The sequence below is a fragment of the Mus caroli genome, chromosome 9, assembly GCF_900094665.2.
Source record: "Mus caroli chromosome 9, CAROLI_EIJ_v1.1, whole genome shotgun sequence".
NCBI lineage: Eukaryota > Metazoa > Chordata > Mammalia > Rodentia > Muridae > Mus > Mus caroli.
This window is the reverse complement of record NC_034578.1, coordinates 33280599-33302655: the sequence shown is the minus strand read 5'-3', so window position 1 is coordinate 33302655 and position 22057 is coordinate 33280599. Positions and strand designations below refer to the sequence as shown.

The 22057-nt window shown below is 48.2% G+C and overlaps 1 protein-coding gene across 5 annotated transcripts in view; it reads left to right on the top strand.

Moving 5' to 3' along the window:
• Positions 1-1396: 1396 nt before the first annotated feature.
• The window catches only part of Pknox2 (PBX/knotted 1 homeobox 2), a 259037-nt gene continuing 238376 nt past the window's right edge, over positions 1397-22057 (top strand). For 2 of the 5 annotated variants that reach the window (XM_021173027.2, XM_029481800.1), the window contains exon 1: positions 1397-1478. The gene's annotated coding sequence lies outside the window, so the exon portion shown is untranslated. Of the gene's footprint in view, positions 1479-2931; positions 3208-22057 lie in introns of those variants that run through there. The other 3 variants (XM_029481797.1, XM_029481799.1, XM_029481798.1) reach the window with 2 other exon arrangements.

Here is a 22057-nt window from a genome sequence, read left to right as displayed (position 1 = left end):
CAGAGGTTGGGGTGACATAACTCTACCTAGTGAAAGTCTTTAGGGGGTCCATGGGAAGATGTTTCAACCCCATCTGTAGCAGTGGGGATCTATAGGTGAAAGCCCCCTCCCCGACCCACAGGAACATTGCAGGTGAACGTGGCAGGACCTGGATAAAGAGCACATCTGCAATGTGATGCAGACTGAGCCTTTGGATCTAATGGTACTTCTCATTTTTGCCGGAATCCGAGGCAGGGGAGGAATGACCCAGAGGCTTGGAATGGAGCAAAGGGTAGCCTCCGTCTGCTGGGGTTAGATCCTTTTCTGGGAACCTGACTGTTTCCCTCTTAGCTTTTCCTTAACTTTCAGTGACTTTGTTTAGGTTTCATCCAGGCTCCTTTCCTGGTGTGAGAGTCACAGGATTCATTGTCACCTGCCTGTGGCTGAAACCACTCCTCAAGAGGGGCAGAAGGGATTCTCTGGTCCTCTGTGTAGGAGCTGAGCCAGTCTATATCCTGAGTGGCTGAACCTATACTTGGCACTCACTAGGAAAGTCATCTTTGTTGACTAAATGGAGACATGCATGGCTGCACTGGCTTGCTTTGTCTTTTCATTGTAGAAGTGACTTGGGTGAGGAGCCTGTTTGGTGTATGGAACAGATTGGACCACCCCAGCAAGCCCAAGCTGAAACAGTACTGTCCCTCACCTTACTGTGCCCAGCCCCCGGGACACACTGGCTGGCTAAGCAGTTTTAAGAATGAAACAGCAGTGGCTTCCAAGCACTTGCCTGACATTTGCCAAGGGATAGCTTCTGATAAGGCCCTTTCCCTTGTTATCTTGCCCCTGAACCACCCCATCAACCCTCGGATGAACCAAGCTTCGGAGGAAGCCTTCAGCAGGGGGGGGGGAAAAAAAAAAAAAAAGCTCTTGAGACTGGGGATGACTAACCACCTGAGCACCTTTGCTAGGGCCAAGGTAATGAGAATTATTCAAATGCAATCATAAAAATGAGGCCAGCCGGGCAGGAATGGGGTGGGGGTGTGATGGAGAGAACGTTTCTTGCCAGTTTGAAGATTCCTATTTTCTTGGGGTTCTCTTGAGGTACACAGAAAATTTCACCTCCTCTCAATCTCTTCAGCACCTGGTGTCTTGGAACTCGGCACCAGTTGATCGCTAAGGAGGACACTGGGTAGGGGTGCGCCTGCATTTCTAGGGTCCACTGCATCACCTCTGTCAGGCAACCCCCAGGTCTGGACGCCTGCTGCCTCTCTCCAGCAGCAAGCAGGCCAGAGCCTGATGTCTGAGCCGAGCCTCCAGTAGAGGGAGACACTCTAGCAGCTCCTCGCCTGGGAAGCGGCCGGGGCCAGGAGTGGGTGGGGGCTATGGGGGGGGGGGGGAGTCCGGGGGGCGGGTCCCTGTGCCGCTGACGTCCGGAGCAGTGCTGGGAAGTATAGGCTGTGTTGTCACGCCGGTGTCAGTCTGATGAAGATTGGCATCAGGTAAGCTGTCATTCATTTCCATGTCAGAGACGCTTTTGCAGGCGGCGGCGGCGGCGGCGCAGCGGCGGCGGCTGCTGCTGCGGGCGGCTGCCTCAGAGCGCGTGTGTTTTATTCCAGTCCCCAAGCCAGAGTATTATTCATTGCGACAGGGCAAGGAGGAGAGAGGGAGAGAGGGAGGCAGCAGGGAGGAGAGAGAGGGAGGCAGCAGGGAGGAGGGAGGCAGGGAGCAGAGAGGGACGGCGGGAGCGTGCAGAGAGAAGCTGGGGAAGCGCCGGGAGAGCGCGGAGCGAAGCCGCGCGAGGGGAGGCGAGGCTGGGCGAGGAGGCGGCGAGAAGCGCGCGGCCCACCCGCTCCCGGACCCGGCCGGTGCGCAGCTCCGTGCCCGCCTCGCTGCCGCCGCCTCGCCCCGCTCCCCTCTGGCCCAGGGCCGGGCGTGCATTGTTTGCGGTCGCAAGCAGCTGGGCAGCGGACTCAGAGCTCAGCGGCCCAAGAGCCTGTAGCGGGCGGGCTGGAAGCCGTGCGCCCGGAGCTTCCCGGGACTCGAGCCCAGGGACGAGAGCGTCGGCCGGAGTCCCTGCGCAGGCGGCTCCTGGCTGGGCGCTCGGTGGGGGCGAGGCTGGGAACTGCGGGCGGGCTTCGGTTCTCCTTTCCCGGGCTCCAGGAGCCCTGTGGCTGGAGCTTCCTAGGTGTCACCAGCCCCGAGCTGCCTTCGAGTGGTTGGAAGCGGGAGCAGCCCTAGCCTGCGGCCGGGTGGCTGGAGTCAAGCAGTGGCGGTCGCGTCCTGCCCAGCCCGGGGAGGCAGGGAGAGTAGAGGTTTACCGGAGGATCAGTGGGGACAGGGGAACATGTGTGTGTGTGTGTGTGTGTGTGTGTGTGTGTGTGTGTGTATGTATGTGTATGGGGGAGGGTGTTAGTCAGAGAAACCAGAACCCGAGGGGCGACGCTCAGGGACTCTAACTAGGAGTAGGAGGAGAATTTGTAGGGTCACTGGCTTTCTGCGTATTGTTGGGTCTTTTGGGCGGGGAGGGGAGGATTAGGGGTCCTTGGCGAAGAGCTAGAAGATAAATTCGTAAAAGGGGGGGCGGGGTGGGCACGGAAAGCGTCCCGAGAAGAAAGCCGATGGGGATGGGGCAGGGTCCTGAATGCGCCGCGCGAAGTTTCTGTTTCTTTCGGGTTAGGCTGGCTTCCAAAGCCAAGGAAGAAACGAGCGCAGTGGGCCGAGCGCAGTGGGCCGCGCTGTCTGGAGAGTCCTTCACAGGGCAGCCAGGGTTCCCGCGCGGTCGGAAGACGCGGGTTGGGAGTGGGAGGGGGATGCGGATCAGCTCTTAAAGGAGGGCTGGGTTTTGGAGCAGGCTAGAGTTTGGGTTGCAGGAATCAAGCTGTTTTTAGAATAGGGACAGAAGGGCCGCAGTGTAGTTTACATGCCAGCAAAGACAGGGCTGGAGGTAGGCGCTGGGGCCCCCGATTACCTCTGAGGCTTGACTCCGGAGCCGGTGACGTTGTTTTAGAACTGACACTCGGGATGAGGATATTGAAATGTGGGGAGAATTGCGCGTCCAGGTTCTTACAGCGTGTGGGAGGAAAAGCTTTTATGTAGGCAAGAAAAGTAGTTGATCCCAGCCGTGGTGAGCGAGCCCCGAACGTCTGCTGCTTCTCCCTCTAAAGCGAATCTTGCGGATGAGAGGATCTGGGTGCACAGGGCTGAATCCTAGGAGAAAGACTCTGGAAGGTACACAAAAATAGTGAGATTCAGTACGAAGTGACCGGGTAGCATCATCCGGGTCCGAGTGGAGCCAAGAAGCTGGCCCTGCAGAGTCAGCAGGCTCTAGGAGTCACTTGCGGTCTGCGGTCTCAGCGTGGCGGGGTGGCTGCTGGTGGCCCGCCGGGACAGCGGTAGGCGACGCAGGCAAGGGGGCCACTAGTAGAGAGGTGCCACTGGGCCTTAAGGAATCGTGGCTGCCGCCAAAGGAAAGACATTCCCGAACTCGGGAGTCCTGCCGCCTGTTTATCTGCAAGCGATGCTTGCTTCGTCCAGGGCAATGTCGGAGAGCGCACAGGCCGGCCCATACCGGCAAGGTTCTACCCTAGAGGGAGGAGGAAGTTCGGGGTTTCCTTACCCTCACATATGTTATCTTGGGACTTCTCCAGGCTGTTGGCTTTCTGGAATTCAAATGCTCTTCAACTGGTAGAATCCAAGTTAACAAGCTTAAACAGATTTAAACATCCGCCCCTCCAAAACACCCCCCCCCCAAATCTCAGAAATGATGGTGTTCAAAAGCAACATGGTTTTATCCCAAACTCTATCTAGCCCCTTTGCCCTCTCACTCTGCCTTCTGACTTTCCCGTGGCCCCTGGACCTTGATGCAAATGTATGCGTGTGTGTATGCCTGTAGGTAGGTGTGGGGTGTCTCTTATTTAAGGGCTCGTATCTCATACTCAAACTGCTTCCTCAAGGCTCGGGCCTAGCTCAACAGTGGGTGGAGTGGAGGGGTCCTAAAGAAGGAAAGAGCAGATTGGGGAGGGGGAGGGTTAGAGATGTTACATTCTGGACATTTAGATAAAGAGTGCATTGAGGGATGGAGGTAAGTGTGTGTGTGTGTGTGTGTGTGTGTGTGTGTGTGTGTGTGTNTGTGTGTGTGTGTTGGGAGTTGATTTTCTCTGTGCATGATTTCTCTGTGCACCGTGAATTGAGAAAGCCAGCCAGCCCTTTGGGGCACTGAAGCCGCAGGACCCAAGAATGGCCACCGCGGCCGGGGGCGCGGCGACCGCTACCAGGAGCTGTTGTTTTCCAGACTTGGAATTCTTGAGCGCTCTTCTCCAGACCAGAGCTGAGCGGGGGAGGGAGCCGTGACCCCATGGAGACTCCCCGTCACCGCCTCCCTTTTGTGAGATCGAAAGGCATGAAAGCCTAGAGAAAGAGGATCTGCAGGGATTGAGGGCCAGGGGGTTACTCGAGGGAGATGGGCCTAGCAACAACCACAGTAAAATGCTTCGCGCAAATCGCAGCGAAGTGTACCCAACTCGAGACGGGCTGTTTTATGACCCTTTCTAGGAGTTTACTGCTCTGTGCTTTTAAGTCTATAGATTGCTTTAAGTTAATGAAAGTGCGGCTTTCAAAGGGGGCCTTTTTATTGTGCGGTAGCGACAAATCTAGTACCTCCCCTTTACTCTTCCAAAATGGGCCCATTTAGAAAGAGGGAGCTTGCTGGGATTCCCACATGAACAGAGCTGGGGGGGTGGGGGGAAGGACACCACTTGAAAATGCGGATTAATAAAAGACAGCGTTCCGCCTAATTCAGAAAGATAAGTTAACTTCTCCCTCATCCACAGTTTCATCTGTGCATCCTTCAGTAGTTGCCTCTGGGCTTTCACAGAAGCTAGCTAGCTTTAAAGGTTGCTCAGTGCCTCCCTGATAGCCCCCCTCCCACACTGCTTTATATAAAGCCTGACCTTCCTCAATTCAACAGCACAAACTGGGTTTCAGGATTTTAACGCGGTTACTAATTCAGACTAAAATATTTACTTGTGCCCTGGGGGAGGGGCCTTGCCTTGCAATCAGCAAGATGGATCGGTTTAAAAGGCTGGGAACCCGAGGAAGAACAAGGCAGGCTGTTTTCAGCAGTTTTTTTTTTTCTTCCTCCTTTCAATCTATTTGGCACAAAAGGTGAGATGACAAGGATTTTGACTAACACAGAAACTGCAGTGGGGCCTGCCTGTGGCTTTGACCGCATGTCATAACCATTTAAACTGTGGTTACTTGCTCAAAGCTCAAAGCTTCTCCAAGCTGGGTTTCATTAACTCTACACCAGTTGCCTGGAAGTTCAGTAGCAATAAATTGCATAAACACATTTGAAGTAAGTTAGTGATGAAATAAGGAGAATTACTGTCTTGTGAGTGGGGAATCCTGAATTCATGGAGTTTTGACTTAAGTGGAAACACACTTTGCCTCTCTTGGCCTTAAAGTTTATAGGTACACCAGAGTGTGTGTTAAATTTCTTTCTGCCATGTCCATCTTCAGCCCTGGGCTGTAACTCATTAGAGACCAAGGCGGCGTGCATGCCTAGAAAGCAGAAGGCTGCTTTTAAAAGGGGGTCTCTATTAGCTCCATTTAGGAACTGAAGCAGAGCGAGCGATCAAGATCAACCTGATTTCCTTGCCCTTACTGAACGCATTGGGCAATATAAACAGCCTCAGCGCGGGACAAATTAGATTTTTAAATGTTAGAAGCTTAATAATACTGTGTGTGTTTTTTTAAATTAAAGAAACAACCAATAAAATTTATAGGCTCCCAACATGTTGCAAAATTTCCTTGGTATTTATTTACACACCCACCTCACCTTTCAGAAATTCAACCTCCAATTTTGAACTTTTGTTTCTGATTTACCTAATATAGAGCACATTTTAAAAATTAATTGGAGGCAAGTAAGTAGTGCTGTTATGAGTTTTCCTTTATCCTCTGCTGTGCAGTACCAGGCCTGTAATATATATGTATATATATATATATATATATATATATATATATATATACATATACATACACACACATATATATGCGTATATATATACACATATACATATATATGCATATGTATTGCATACACACACACACACATATATATATGATGCAATTGTTGGAAGTGAAAGCATGTGAGAGAGGCAAAGAGTCTGGATCAAATAAAATGCAGACTCCAGGATAGAGAAAGTGAAAAAGCTACACGGAGGAGAGGCAGAAGAAGCGGTATGGAAAACGAAATCATCATAAGTGTTCACAAGCCTTGAATCCAACCAAGGTCTTATACACTATGCTTCGTATAAGACACTTCATATAGAGACCCATGACTTATTGGAAATTGAATTATATCAAGAAGCAGAATTTAGAGGGAGGAGCTGCACTCTCTAGGTTCTACCCAAGCAGCCTGACCAGGACGGTTGCGATGGGGCTCTGGTAATTTAATTAAATCTAATACCTGATGGTGGGGAGGAAGACGGGAAGGAAGTAGTGGATGGCAATCAGGGCTGGCTGGTCAGCATGCTGAGCTAGTATTTGGGCTGGAATTTGAGGGCCTGGCTCTATGGCTCCAGCGGGTCCCCCAGCTGCCAGGCTTTGGTTTCTTCATCTGTTGAGTGGAATGTAGCACATGCTGCCCCCTTTTGGGCTGCAAGGAGTGAAGGGTGGGCATGAGGCGGGTACAGGGCTCACTGTTAATAGTAAAGAATACAGAGACAGAGGATTCCTAGCAGCAAGTCGTGTTCTTTTGAGTGTGCTTTCTTCCTTGCCTGGCTCCGTAGCCTGTCCTCACAATGTATGAAGAGTTTCTATACTTTTGTGAAAGGGCACAACTCCTACCTTACATCTTTGAGTCTAAAAACTCTACTGTGGTTTCATACACCACCCGCTTTGCCAAGAGGGGCTGTCATGGCTGAATTGGGGAAATCAGCCTGCTTCTCCCCCCCCCCCAAGCAATTTCCCTCTGGAATACCCTTCATGTCTCCAATATACACAGAATCGGACATATCAGAAATGCAGGTTCTGCTTTTTTATTTTTTATTTTTTTATTTAATACAACAGGGGAATAAGGGCTCAGTCCTGATTGGTGTGCAACATCTGGTCCTGCTGAGGTGTGGGGGAGGGATGGGTGCTGATCTGGAATGAGCCACAGCCTGGACCTCACTTAGCAGTCTTCATTCTGGCAGATCAAAGCAGATTCTAGGGGAGAAAGCCCAAGAAGTTACACCCCCACTTCTAAAGAAGCTCATGCTTGCTTGTCAAGTCCTTCAGCGCCTGTATCTGAGTTTAAGATTGAGTGAGCCCTGATACGACATGGCTTCAGTAGACTGGATGCTCTCTTTAAATCCTCTCCTACTCTACTGGAAGCTTTTCCTCCACACACCCTTTCCAACTGGTCTGGTTTCAGGTCACACTTTGGTCTCCATTTTGATTGGGAGTGAGATGATGGGGGCAAGGAGGGGGGGGGTGAGGCCCAAGATAGAGGCAGAAGCTGTGATGAGGGCTGAGTCCTTCTCCCAGAACTCTTCTAGAAACCCCAGGCATGAGGGAACACCAAACCCTGACACAGCGCAGTTCATAGTGCCCCATGGAGGTGGGGAGATATGTTTGACTTGGACACATACCCTTAGTCTTCCTTGCCTGCCTGGGTTTCTAATTACAAGAAGGACCATTGCTGTTAATAAGACCTATCTCACTAAAAACACATCCCCGTGTATAAGAAGAAACCCTAAACCAGGCAGGATATTTTAAAACTGAAGCAACGAAGATTAGATTAAGTCTCCACCAAACAGCCTGGTTCTCGTATTATTTTTGGCTGGAATGTGGAGAAAAACAGCTGGCCCTGGGGCCCTGGGCAGACTCTGGAGGCTTCAGACAGGGTTGGGGGGAGTGGGTTTGCAGGGGTTGGGTGGGGGGATGTAACTGTTCTTTGCCTAGTAGGATTGTGACCAGTTTCTGTCTGGCTCATTCTAGGCACTGGGAACAAAGAGGGAGGTTGTACTGGGAGAGGGGCAGATGCAGATGGGCCAGAAAGGGGCCAGAGGTGTAAGTCAATGAGCACCAAGGAGCGTTTCAGTACTGCACTTCATTAAGAGCTACTGGTTGTGTTTAGTGTATGAGGCCTCCATTCTCAGGCTCAGAAATCCAGCCATTCTCCACCTGGCCTTGGGAGGAGTCTTCATGTGCTGGGCCTGAATTGGCAGGGACGGAGATGGAAAGAACAGGTAGTTGACTGAGATTCCTGTAGAATCCACCATGAGCCCTTGTCCTGCCTTCCTGGGTAGAGGTAGCACATCCTTATACTGACATTTGGTGTGCCTGGCCCAGTCCTGGGCACAGCAATAATGATCAGCCAAAGCCTGCTGGAACTTGGCATGCAGGGTTTGTAGAGGCTCAGACACCGGCCTTATCATCAGACAAGTGCATTTAGAGCCTCACTCTGCCGCCCACCTGCATGGTTTTTAAACACTTGCTTAGGATCTTTGATTCTGTTTCCTCTCCTGTAACCTGGGGGATGATGGAGCATAGCTCTCTCTCTGTCTATCTGTCTCTGTCTCTGTCTCTCTCTGTCTCTCTGTCTCTGTCTCTGTCTCTCTCTCTCTCTCTGTCTGTCTGTCTGTCTGTCTCTCTCTCTCTCTCTGTGTGTGTGTGTGTGTGTGTGTGTGTGTGTGTGTGTGTGTGTGAAGGGGGTGGAGGGGAGTGGAGGGGGTGGAGGGGGGAGCCTGTGTAATTGGCCCAGGACAATGCCAGCCACAGAAGAACCGTACAGTCCTGGTTCTCCGCTCCCATATTTCTTCAGAACAAGAATCAATAAGTGTTTTTTCAGCTTCTTCCTTTCCCTTTTTGCTTCTCTGGGACCAGGCATGGGCCACTTTGCAGGTCACTGGCACACAGACAGGCTGGGCACTCAGCTCCTTGTTGGGAAGCTGGGAAGGAAATAGATGAATAAGCCCCAGGGCAGCTGGGAGTCAGGGGGCACAGACACAGGAGGGAGAGGATACACAGACGTGGCAGAGGCAAGGTGCCCACCAGTTGTTAACCAGAAGAGGCAAGAGTGGGCCCCAGAAGGTGAAGTAATCAGGGTTTGCCTTCTCTGACGAGGCCGTGCCGAGAGGAGGTTCTTAGCCTGTAGGGAGGACTGGAGGGGGAGGGGTGAAACCCGACACTCCCCAGGTCACAGTGCTCCGATCTTAGCTAGACTGTCAGGGTGACTGGGGGTGGGGTGGGGTGGGGACAGCCTGGATTAGAAAGAATTACTCAGTCCCTCTGTCTGTCTCAGGTGTCCAGACATAGCTGTTCCGTGCTATGCACGGTACATTCTGAGGGGACTTTTTTGGTCTGACTTCTCATTGCCTGCGGTGCAGCTTAATCAGTGCATAAAATCCACGCCCTCCTTACAACCCAAGCAGAAGAAAGCAGCCCAACTCTGGCCTGACCATGTTCTGGAAGCAGAACAGCTAGTGTGTTAGAATGATGGGGAGAACAGGGAGCAGGTGTAAGGGTGACAGTGGGCTCCATTTCAGACTCGGTCATTGGCTCGCTGTGTGACATTTGACAGGTGGCCTCCCCTCTCTGGATGTTAGTATTGTCAGGAGCTTTGACTTGCTCCCGATGTCTCCTTCAGCTCTAAGTTCCTTGAGTCTATGTTTTCTCCCACGTGGATGGCTTCATGAACAGGAAATCATTGACAACAGCCCCTATAGCACAAACCCAAGCAGAAACTCTTAATACATGCAACAACTGCAGAGGCACCATCCCTGGGGAACTGAGGGCTGTGTGCACAGAGGGTTGGATCTGATGTTCCCAGTGGCCTTCCTGGGACCCATGGGAGTAGTGCTTTCAATGTGAGGCACTGTCATTAAAAGCAGCATTTCCTTGTCCTGCAGAGACAGCTGGATGCTGGGAGAAAGGCTTTGATGTCTGCATCTGGAGTCTGTCTCTGATTTTACTGCCTCTGAGCTGTGTGTCCTTGGCATATCTTTTAACCTATCTGAGCCTTGGTTTTCTTATGCTTATGGGTAAAAGTGATACTATCACTACCAGGTGTTGGAGGACCGTGAAAACTCTAAGGAAGTCATCCAGCAGTGGGACATGGCTCTCTGAGAATGCCAGTTTTCTTTTTTTTTAAATTAATTAATTTATTTATTATATGTAAGTACACTGTAGCTGTCTTCAGACACATCAGAAGAGGGAGTCAGATCTCATTACAGATGGTTGTGAGCCACCATGTGGTTGCTGGGATTTGAACTCTGGACCTTCGGAAGAGCAGTCAGGTGCTCTTACCCACTGAGCCATCTCACCAGCCCGCCAGTTTTCTCTCTAAAGAAAAATTGTTCCTGCCAGCCATGAGGACACACACCGTTTGATCCCAGCACTCGGAGGAGGCAGAGATGGGTGGATCTCTGTGAGGTCAAGGCCAGCTTGGTCTACAAAGAGAGTTCCAGGATAGCCAGTACTTACCAAAGAAACCCTGTCTTGATCCCTATCCCACCCTACCCCCTCAAAAAAAAATTTCTGAAGCCAGCCAAATGGATATCATTAAGTCATTTTACACACAGGAGAACCTGAAGCTCAGAGTAGCCAGTGTGGTACTGTGCCCACCTGTCTGTGACAAGACATATCCTTTAAGATGGCCCTGTTTTCCTTGGCTGCCTCTGTCCTTTTCCTTTGTGGGGACCCAGCCCCTTGCTGAGCTTCTGCTGCTGCCTTGCCAGGCTTTACCTGTGTCTCTCCTGAGAATTAAAAAACAAACAAACAAACAAAAAACAAAAACAAAACACGCACACACACACACACACAAAAACCAGAAACAAGCTCAATTCACCTCCCCCATCACCAGCCTTTTGTCTGACAATTGCTTAGGAGAGCTACTGGCTGTCATGGAAGCCAAAACCTGGAAGATATATCTATGTCTATATATCTGACTTCTATAAGCCCCAGGCCAGACAGGGTTAGGCTAAGCAGCAGAAATAGTAGTGTTAAACATAGAGGTGAGGAGGGATGAACAAGACAATGAGATAGTGACTGGAGGAAGCTGTCTGGGCTGTGTGTGTGTGTGTGTGTGTGTGTGTGTATGAGGAAAAAGCCTTTGAGGGCTCAGTACTAGATCCTCAGCTGACTTGCCTGACAGATATCAGTCCTGAGAGAAGTCAAAGTGCAGTTAGCCATTTGTAATAGGGTCTAACACCTTAATAGGCACAGGCTCCGCCCTTTCTAAGCTGGCCCAGTCTGTAGAGCTGTCCTCCAGCTTTCTCTGGTGCTGGCTGCTAAGTGCCTCTCTTTCTGCCCAGATCTAAGGTCTGCAGGCTTCCTTCCCTCTGGAAGCTGCTCCTACATCCTCCGGCATTCTGATGGTAGCTCCAAGCTCACGAGTGGGGACAGACAAAGCCAGAGAACCATGCTGTAGGCTCAGGATGCTTGATGATGGCTTATTCTCACTTCTGTGTTCTCCCTGAGGCTCTACTGGTCACCCACCAGATGTAGCCTGGGCCATTCCCCATGGGCAGTGAGTATGTGAGCCTCACTTTCTTGGACCAGATTAACACAGCAACTGAGCAAGTGTGTGATTTCAGTCTCTTAGTCTCTCAGAGTGTAAACCCGGTCATTTTGTTGGGAAGGAAGTTAAATGAATGTTCTTCCCAGTTTTTCTGGGTCTGCTGCTAAATGAGGATGATGATGCTGTCCACTGCCCAGGCTGCAGTATGTGCCCTGGTCTGTCAGGCACCACAGGTTTTGTTCCTGATTGAGATGCCTGGTGCTGGGGACATTAGGCCCAGAGGTTATGGGTCTGGCCACTTCCCAATAGATAGTAGATGTGATAAGTGGTACTTATTTGGATACAGGGGATTGGGAGAGCACCCATGGAGGGTGCTGCTGAGCTCTCCAGCCTTGGAGGAAGACTAGACACAGACGCCAGGCATGAGAGATGGGCGGTGAGGGAACAGAAGGGGCTGCTCCCGTGGTCCTGAGCAGTCTGGATAGACATTTCTGCCCCTCCCTGGCCAAGCCCCTCTAAGGGTTGGGAGAGGACAGCTTGTTCAGATCAGGGAGGCTCCCTTCCAGTGTTATGACTACCCAGCTCCTGCCTGGGAATATCTCCCTGCACTGAGCTATCATCAAAGACCAAAGAAAGAAAGTGAGACTTAAAGAGAACTGGAGACTTAGTCCAAGACTCGGGATTGTACACGATTCTATCTCCAAGGTCCGAGCCCAGTGACTTCTGCTGCTTGTGGCAAGGAGCTGTGGGGAAGTTACTGGGTTCTTCTATCTCCTTCCCTGTGTGCAGTGGCATGCTCACAGGATTCTCACACACAGTGTAGGATGAGGGACAGGGCATCCTATGGGCAGTGTGCTCACAGGGTTCTCTTGACTACTGTATGGTACAGTCTAGAGTACCCAGAAGGGAGTGCTCACAGGGTCCTCATGCACAATGCACGGGGGGTGGGGTTCTAGGCTCTGGCTGTGACAGGAAAGGGGGACAGGAAGGTGTGACGGTGCAGAGGGTGAAGCAGCCAACCTCAGGCTGGGGCCATTGGCCCAGCCATGTGCTCACTGTGTGACAGTGAAATTTGGCTTCGTTTTCCTTGTCAGTCAGCTAGTGGGTGATGGTGAGACTTCTCCGAAAGGCTGTAGGGGAAGATCATGAAAGTTAACGTATGTGGATGTGTTATTCATGCTGTATAAACATAAGTAACAGCGCCTACACAGTGCCTCACATGTAACATGAGGAGGGGGAGAAAACTGGTTGGCACAGACTATATGTTTCTTATTAGTTTAAAACAGAGCGCGTGCACACACACAAATACACTCTCCCCTCATGCTGGCTCACAGCGTGATGACATCCATGTTGATGTGATTGAAAGCTGGCAGGATGCCTTTTCACGGCTGCCCCACTACTGGGGCATGAATGGTCCCCTCGGGGATTCCTGAGCGCCTGGCAGTTTTTCAGACTTCAGGTCATAGCCACCTGGGCAGAACGGTGTGCCTACTATGTACCTGCATACAGTCCTTTATCGAGTTCTATGTCCTGTGCCAGGCTCATCAGCTGAAAGCAGGCCTCCATTTCTTCCAGGCTGGCATTGTTTATTCAGTAGGATTTTACTGAGCACCTTATTCAGGTATGGGGGGCATAGCAGGGAACTAGAGCTGGGCTTCCCTTCATTCCTAAGGCTTTGTGGAGAGGAAGACATTTAGGCTCCACAGGAAAATCGAATCCATTGAGGGGTCTGCTCCTTCCTGAGCTGTGTACTGCAGTGTCACTCCCTAGAGCATCAACTGTCCCCATGGAGTAGCTCTCTGGGAGAGCTGCCTTTGTACATTGCAGGCACCCCCTTCCTGTTCTTGCTGCAGCCTCAGTTGGGTCCTAAGCACCTTTGGTACCCAGAGTTGCCACACTAAGAGCCACTCTGATTTCTAATTTCATGAATAGCCACGTGATGTGGCAGCAGAGACCAAGCCCATCCCTGTCGTGCCAGCCACAGAGGGGCGTTCTTCCTCATTCAGCTGACTGCTGAACTTGGAATCGGGAAACTACAGACACACTTGCTAACCCTGGGCCTCAGTTCTCTGGCCATTGGGATGTGACAGCAATTCTCAACTCAGATAGCATCCACCATCATGAAATGACACAAGAGCTCACTAGCACCATCAATGTCAGCCCTGGTCACCCCACTTCTATCCCTCCTCCACTGTTCTCAGGCATACCATCATACTTTCAAGATTTCATGTAATTACTCTCCAGACATTTTTGGGGTGTCCAAACTGTATTCCCAGAGGCGTTTTAGTGCCTGGGTTAGAGCATCAGCAGATGTAGCCTGTGTGCTGATGTTAAAAAGCCAGGTGCCTTAGTTACTTTTCTATTGCTGTGATAGGGCACCATGACCATGGCAACTAAAAATATTAAAAAATAAAAAGCCTAATTTAGGGCTCACGGTTCCAGAGAGTTAGAATCCATGACTAGTGTGGTAAGGAGCATGGCAGCCAGCAGGCAGGCAGGCACAGAACTGAGTGGAGCAGTGACTGACAGCTCACATCCTGAGACAGTGGGTATGATGGGAGTCTTTTGAAACCTCTCGAAGCCTGCTTCCAGTGACACACTTCGTAACCCTTCCTCAACAGGTCCATCAAGTGAGGGCCAAGTAAAGCAGTCAAATATATAAGCCTATGGGGGACGTGCTCATTCAAGTCATCAAGTCAGGTGTGGTGGCACATCTGTATGTTTAGGACTAAGGGAGCCGATTAGGACAGGCAGATCCTTGGAGTTCAGTAGCCAGCCAGACCCTCTGAATCAGTGAGATCCTGGTCCACTGAGAGACCTTGGCTCAAAATAGAAGATGGAGAAGTGATAAAGGAAGACATCTTGACATTGACCTCTGACCTCCACGTGTGCATGCATAGTGCCCCCAAACATATACAACACATGCACAAACACACATTGCACAGAGAGAGGGAGAGGGAGAGGGAGAGGGAGAATGCATGCATTGGGGATGACAGTTCAGTCCTGTAATTCAGCACTTAGGAGGTGAAAACTCAGGAGTTTAAGGTCAGCCTGGGTTATATGAGCCACTGTCTTAAAACAAATAACAGAAGAGCCAAAACCAGCCAACCATCCAAAACAAACTAAAACTCCACAAAGACACAAGACTCTAGGAGCCCCTGAAGGGCGGGGTCAGTGACCAGGAAGATCTTCTACGGCATGGAAACTCTTAGGGAGATGGGATATGAGAGTAAAGATGGATAGAAATTGTGTTTTAGGCATGGATGGTGGGTCCCTTGGAGAGAAGGAAGGGCTGGTAGGCAACTAGGGCCTGGGGAGAGACAGGTCTGGAGGATCAAAGGCCAGGGGAAAACTTGGGGGAGAAACCTAGTCTCACTAGGTAGCAGAGTCCAGACTGAGAACTGGCAGTAGTGACCAGGCTAAGCCCTGACACAGCCCTGGTCAGGGAAGGAGGTGCCCACTGTCCGGGCTCATCGTCCTAAATGGAACCAACACAGTAAAGTCCACAGCTGGCTTGTTGGTCCATGATGGATCAACAAATGCACAGTCATCAAGTGCATTTGGCCTTCTCTCAGATAAGCAGTGTCCAGTTCATTCATGTAAAACCTTGAAGGTTGAAGCTCATAACGGAACGAAAGGTCATGACTTTATCTTGCTCATCTATCTCCTCTACCCTAACCTCTGAGGCCTCTCTGCTGTAACTGAAACAAGTCCCACGTGCTCAAGCCTGGGTACCCTTCCCCTACATATCTGTATGGCCCGCACTGTGCCTTGGCTAGTCTTACACCCAATAGTCATCCTGTTCTGTAGTGTGATCCTCTCCCATTTCCCAGCTGAGCAAAGGGGGGTCCAGAGAGGTTAAAGAGCTTGTGAAGGGTCACACAGCACAAAGCTCATGAATACAGACACTCACAGAACTTGCTGCGGGACTCTCCTCATCAAGCTTTGCCCTTTCTGCAACACAGCTCCCTGGGAATGAGGATCGGCTCGGCTGGTGCTGGCTTCCTTGACTTCTCAGTCACATCACATCGCCTCACCCCACACTGGCCATTGCTTTATTCCAAGGGCTCTGGTGCTGCTGTTTCCTGTGAGACACTTGGGGGCCATCTTTGGAAATGTTGGGAAATGCTGCTTTGGCAACCAGCTCACACTGGTTTGCTCCCCAGGATCAGGAAGTAAAACGAATGAACCATCAGTGTTTCCAGTCACCTCACAGGGAATGATAACTAGGACTGCCTTGCGCACTGTATTGGCCAACGATCGTTGGTGACCTGATAAGTCAGTCAGGATAGGGTAACGTCATGTGACTGGGGGTCTACTGCCTTCTTCTCAGATTTTCACCCTCCCTGTGGCAGCAGAAGTCAGTGGAAGGAAACAACAGACCAGACTTCCAGTCCTTGCCTGTGTATATGGTTGGTCAGCTTAACTATGGTCAAGTACCTTAATTTACATCTCTGGGTCCTTACTGTACAAATGGGAGCTGTGATAGCTGTACTATGATGCTGTTTATATGTCCAGAGGCAGGTGAATGCCTGGTATCTGCTGGATGTCATATGTAACAGGCTGAGCCACTGGAATATTGCTTTGATTCACAATGGGGAGAGGGGGAGGCAGACAGAGTAGCACCCTCGCTGTCTGAGAGGCTAGAATGAGGATGTGGCTTCTAGCCATATGGCCTTTGACCTGCTCCCAGCTGTGACCTGGCCTGACAGAAGCTCCTGGGAGGAGCTAGGAAAGGACACTTAGATTTTTATGGAGAAGGTGAGGGAGGAAGGGACACACACACACACACACACACACAGAGAGAGAGAGAGAGAGAGAGAGAGAGAGAGAGAGAGAGAGAGAGAGAGAGAGAGATCAAGGTAGGTATTATTGTCTCTGACCCAGGGTCTCCTCGGGCCTTAAATAGGGGTTTTTCCCTTTGGCCTTCTGGAAGATTGAAGGCTTCCTTGCTGTTTGGAATCCATTGATCTTGTTGGTGTTGGGGTGTGGGGGATGTAGGGCAGTGGGGGAGGGGGGCCCTAGTCTCAGTTAGGTACTCTGGGATGAGGACTTGAGATCTGAGGAAGGCCTAGATCAGCTAAGGCTCCAATGGCAGTCAATGCTCAGGGTCTCCCACTACTGGACCCCCAGTCTGGGAAGGCTCTTCAAGGGACAGGGCACGTGACGATTGTATCGCAACCAAGATGCCCCCGGACAGGAGACTGATGGTTTCTTACTAGTGATCCATGATAAAGTCTGCAGCCAGCCACCTCTGCCACTTTTGTCTTTTGTGGGTCACTTCTCCCTAATAGAAGGTGAGCTGTGGTTTTTTTTTGTTTGTTTTGTTTTTTTTGGTTTTCCGAGACAGGGTTTCTCTGTATAGCCCTGGCTGTCCTGGAACTCACTTTGTAGACCAGGCTGGCTTGGAACTCAGAGATCCACCTGCCTCTGCCTCCCGAGTGCTGGGATTAGAGGCGTGCGCCACCACGCCCGGCTGCGGTGAGCTGTGTTTAGGGAACATTGGTCCAAGCTTCATTCCTCCCTCCGACCTCTCTTCTGCATCGATTCTTTCTTTGGAAAAATTTTTAAATATTTAATTATTTAAAGAAAGGGTGGTCCTGGATGGCCTGAAGTTTACAGAAAGCTGTTTGCCTATGCATCTTGAGTGTCAGGATTAAAGGCATGCGCCACCACAGTGTGAATATCTCTGGGCTTTCTTTTCCGAAACACAGCTCATTTCCCTGGTCCCTGTGTTCAGAGCAGTATCTAAGTCTGCTGTTTTAATCTGCATAGAGTGTTGCAAAGGCCTGTGCTTCACACCTACCAGTTTGAATTGCTAAGAGTTCTGCTCTTTGACTTGATTCTCTGGGTCCACCTTAGACTCAAATATAAAATTAAATGTTCAGCCTTTCCCATAGTTCCTTTCTTGTGGTAAAATATAAACTTTAAGTATGTATAAAATTTTAGTTTATAACGTAAAATTGTCCAGTTTACTAATTTGAAGTGTGCACGACAGTAGCATTAATTATATTTACAATGCTAGATACTCTGTAGTCAGGATAACAGTGATTCTGCCTTTCCCCAGTTCACTCTCACTCTGTGTGAGTTCTACCACCAAGTTACATGCCTACCACTAACTAGTGGTAACTTCTACTCTGCTTCCTGTCTCTGTGGATTTGACTGCTTTTGACAGCCGTTGTGTGTATGAACTGCCTTTCATTATCCATCTATCTGTTTATAAAGGCTTGGGTTGTTTTATCTTTTGGGAATAGTGCTATAAACGGACACCGGGGAACCTGTTTCTGTCTAAGTCTGCTTTCCCTTCTTTTAGATCTATGTTCAGGATTGGGGCTGCTGGGCCATAGTCAAGGCACTTCTGTGTTTAACGTTTTAGGAAACAAAACACCAACATATTCCCCCACAGTAGCTGCACCACTTTAGATGCCCACTTACACTGCTTGAGGGTTCGAATACTTCCGCATCCTTGCCAATACCTGTGATTATAAGTTCCTCCAGTAGTGGTTCACTGTGGTTGATTTGAGGGTTTCTCCCACCGTGCAGACAATGCTGAGGGGCTTTCTAGGTGCTCAGTGGACATTTGATTATGTTCTTGAAGAAATGTCTGTTCAAGTCTTTGCCCATTTCAAATTTGGGTAGTTTGGCTTTTTGTGGTCAGGTTGTAGGTGTTCTTTATATATATATAGTAGATATTAATCCTTATTACATGCATGATCAGTGAATATGTCCTCCTGTTCTGTAGGCTGTCTTTTCTTTTTCTTGATAATATCCTTTGATACACAGAAATTTTAAAATTTAATGAGGACTAACTTATATATTTTCTTTAGGTTGCGTTTGATTTTAGTTGCTTTTAGATTTTATCTGAAAATTGTTGTCAAATTTAAGTCCTGAAAGTTTTATGGTATTAACTCTTAAATTTAGGTTATTGATCCATCTTGAGTTCTCTCTCTCTCTCTTTCTCTGTATCTCTCTCTCTCTGTCTCTCTGTCTCTGTCTCTGTGTGTGTGTGTGTGTGTTACGAAGTAGGATCCAACTTCATTCTTTGGCCATGGACATTCAACTCCTTCAGTGCTGTTTATTGAAGAGACTATTCTGTTGAATGGGCTTGGCACTATTGCCAAACACCAATTGGGATTCTCTTTGAGTCTGACTTCTATTCTCCCAGCCTGCCTGTCCATCCATATGTCTGCAGCACCTTGTTTTGACTACTGTGGGTTAGTGATAAAGTCTGAAGTTTGGAGTTATAAGATTTCCAAATTTGTTCTTCCTTTTTTTGGATTGTTTTGGCTCTTAGGGGCCTTTTGCAATTTCATTTGAATTTGAAGATTGGGGTTTGCATTTCTGAGAAAAAGCCTGTTGGAATTTTACACTTGATCATTGCCAAAAGACTGAGATGCAATTGCTGTTAATTTTTTTTAACAACAACAAAAAAGTGTGTGTGTGTGTGTGTGTGTGTGTGTGTGTGTGTGTATAGATGTGTACATGTGGAGACCAGAGGCTGACATAGAATACCTTCCTCTAAAACTTGTGTTTTGAGGCAGGATCTCTCTCTCTAACGTGGCACTTACCGCTGGTTCGATTGGTTGACTAGTTAGTTGTAGGATCGCTCTGTCTCAGCCTTCTCCAGGGCTGAGACATGTCTACCATGTAGACACCACTATGCCTAGCTTTTATGTCAGTGCTAGGGATCCAAACTAAGGTCCCTCAAGCTTGCACAGCAAACATTGTACCACCCAGGCATCTCTCCAAACCCTGCTGCCCCTGCTGTTGGAGTATGAACAGGGTTTCCCACCTGAAGATTCCTTAAGAGTGGCATTGACATCTTATCAATGTTAAGGCTTCTTCTTCTTCTTCTTCTTCTTCTTCTCCTCCTCCTCCTCCTCCTCCTCCTCCTCCTTCTGTTTTTTTTTTTTTTTTTGGTTTTTCGAGACAGGGTTTCTCTGTATAGCCGTGGCTGTCCTGAAACTCACTTTGTAGACCAAGCTGACCTCGAACTCAGAAATCCGCCTGCCTCTGCCTCCCAAGTGCTGGGATTAAAGGCGTGCGCCACCATGCCCGGCAATGTTAAGGCTTCTTATCTGTGAATGTGGGGTATCTTCTCGTGCATTTACATCTTCCTAATCTCAGCAGTGTATCATAGCATTGCATATACAAGCCTTCCACCTCCTCCAAACTTACTTCTAGACAGTTTATTCTTTTAGGTTCTATTTTAAATTAAATTGCTTTCTTAAGCCGGGCGTGGTGGCGCACGCCTTTAATCCTAGCACTTGGGAGGCAGAGGCAGGTGGATTTCTGAGTTCAAGGCCAGCCTGGTCTACAAAGTGAGTTCCAGGACAGCCAGGGATACACAGAGAAACCCTGTCTCGAAAAAACCAAAAAAACAAAACAAAACAAATAAATTGCTTTCTTAATTTTCCTTTTAGATTGTTTCCTGCTAGCATATAGAAACACAACCAATTTGTATGTGATATTAGAAAAATTTATTATTGTATATCGACTGCACAAAAATAGGTGTCAGGACATTTTCATGTGCTTGTATAATATACTTTGACCAAACCCATACCTTCACTCAAAAGCCCTTTGCCTCCCGCTGCTTCCTTTTCTTTTCCTTCTATTTTTGTGTTTAAAAAAAAAATCTAGATGCTGCCTATGAGTCAAAAAATGCAACATTTGTCTTTCTGAATTTGTGGCTTAACACAAAGATCTTCAGTTCCATCCATTTGCAAATGACAGGATTTCAGTCTTCTTTATGGCTGAGTTAAACTCTGCTAAGCTTACGTGTCTGATTGTCTTCATCGTTCATCTGTTGATGGGTACCCAGGCTGATTCTACAAGTTGGCTACTGTGAATAGTAGTACCACAACCAGGCGTGCTGGAGTCTCTATTGTATTCTGACATTCATTCTCTTAGGTGTGTATCCAGCAGGGTGTGTCTGGATTGCATAGGCATTCTGTTTGAGGTGTTCTGAGGAACTTCCACTCTGATTTCTATGTGGCTGGACTAAATCCTCACCCACTGTGCTTCAGCTTCTCGCCCCTCCCCGTGCTCCCCTTTCCCATCTTCACCAGCATGTCATTCTTGTTCTCCACAAGAGCCACTCCAGCTGAGGTGAGATGGACCCTCAATGTTGTTTTGATTAGAATTTCCTTGATAAATAAGGTTTTTGGTTTTATTTAGGTTGTTTTTGTTGTTTGTTTGAGACATGGTTTCTCTGTGTGGCCCTGCCTGTCCTGGAACTCTCTGCAGACTAGGCTGTTCTCGATCTCAGAGATATGCCTGTCTTTGCCTCCCAAATGCTGGGATTTAAAATGTGCCACCACCACCTGGACGAGTTTTGCATTTTTCCCATGCATCCATTGACTATTTACACTTCCTTTGAAAACTGTCCAATTATTTTTGCCCATTTATTAATTGAATAACTTGTTCATCTAGTATTTAGCTTTATGAGTTCTTTATTTATGCTGGATATTAATCCACACTAGAGGAACAGTTGGAAAAGATTTTCTCTCATTGTGTAGATTCTTTACCCTAGAAATGGTTTTGTTGCTAGTGTGTAAACACCTTTCAATTTCCTGGAATTCCATTTGTCATTTCTTGCCATTGCAGACCTATTGGAGCTGCAATTCTTTTCCCTAACAGATTAAAAGTTTCAGCTTATTATTTAAGTCTTTGATCTATCTATTTTTAAATAGATTTTTTATTTTAAGAATAAGAGGTAGGGATCTAGTTTCAATTTTCAACATGAAAATTCAGTTTCATATTCAGTTTTCCAAGAACTGTTTATTGAAGAGGCTGCTTTTTCTCCAACACATTTTTTAAAAAAATGTTTATTATACCTTGGTCATAATCAGCTGTACACATGATTTTTATTTCTTGGCCTTCTATTCTTTCCCATTGCTCTGTGTGTCTGTTTTTATGACAGTACCATTGTGCCATTATGGATACACAACATAATTTAAAATCAGTATTATGAAGCCTCTAGCATTGCCCTTTTGGCTCAGGAGTGCTTGGAAGGTTTGGAGTCTTTTGTATATTTGTGTGCATTTTAGGGTGGCTTCTATTTATGTAGAAAATGTATTGGAGTTTGGTTAGAGACTGCCTTGACTCTATAGTTGCTTTTGGTTATATGTTCGTTTTCACAATATTGATTCTGCTGATCCATGACCATTGGAGGTATTTCTATCTTCCAATGTCTTGCTTCCATGTCTGGTAGCTCCTATGTGTGATATTATGCCTTGCAAGCTTACTGAATCTCTTTATTAGCTTTAGTAGCTTTCTTGTGAATTCTTTAGGATTTTTCTATGGAGAATCACAGCATCTAATAATAGAAATGCTTCCTTCTTTTCTACCTCTTTCTTTTCCTTTTTGTCTTTCTTTCTTTCTGTCTTTCTTTCTTTCTGTCTTTCTTTCTTTCTGTCTTTCTTTCTTTCTGTCTTTCTTTCTTTCTGTCTTTCTTTCTTTCTTCCTTTCTTTCTTTCTTTCTTTCTTTCTTTCTTTCTGTCTGTCTGTCTGTCTGTCTGTCTTTCTTTCTTTCTTTCTTTCTTTCTTTCTTTCTTTCTTTCTTTCTTTCTTTCT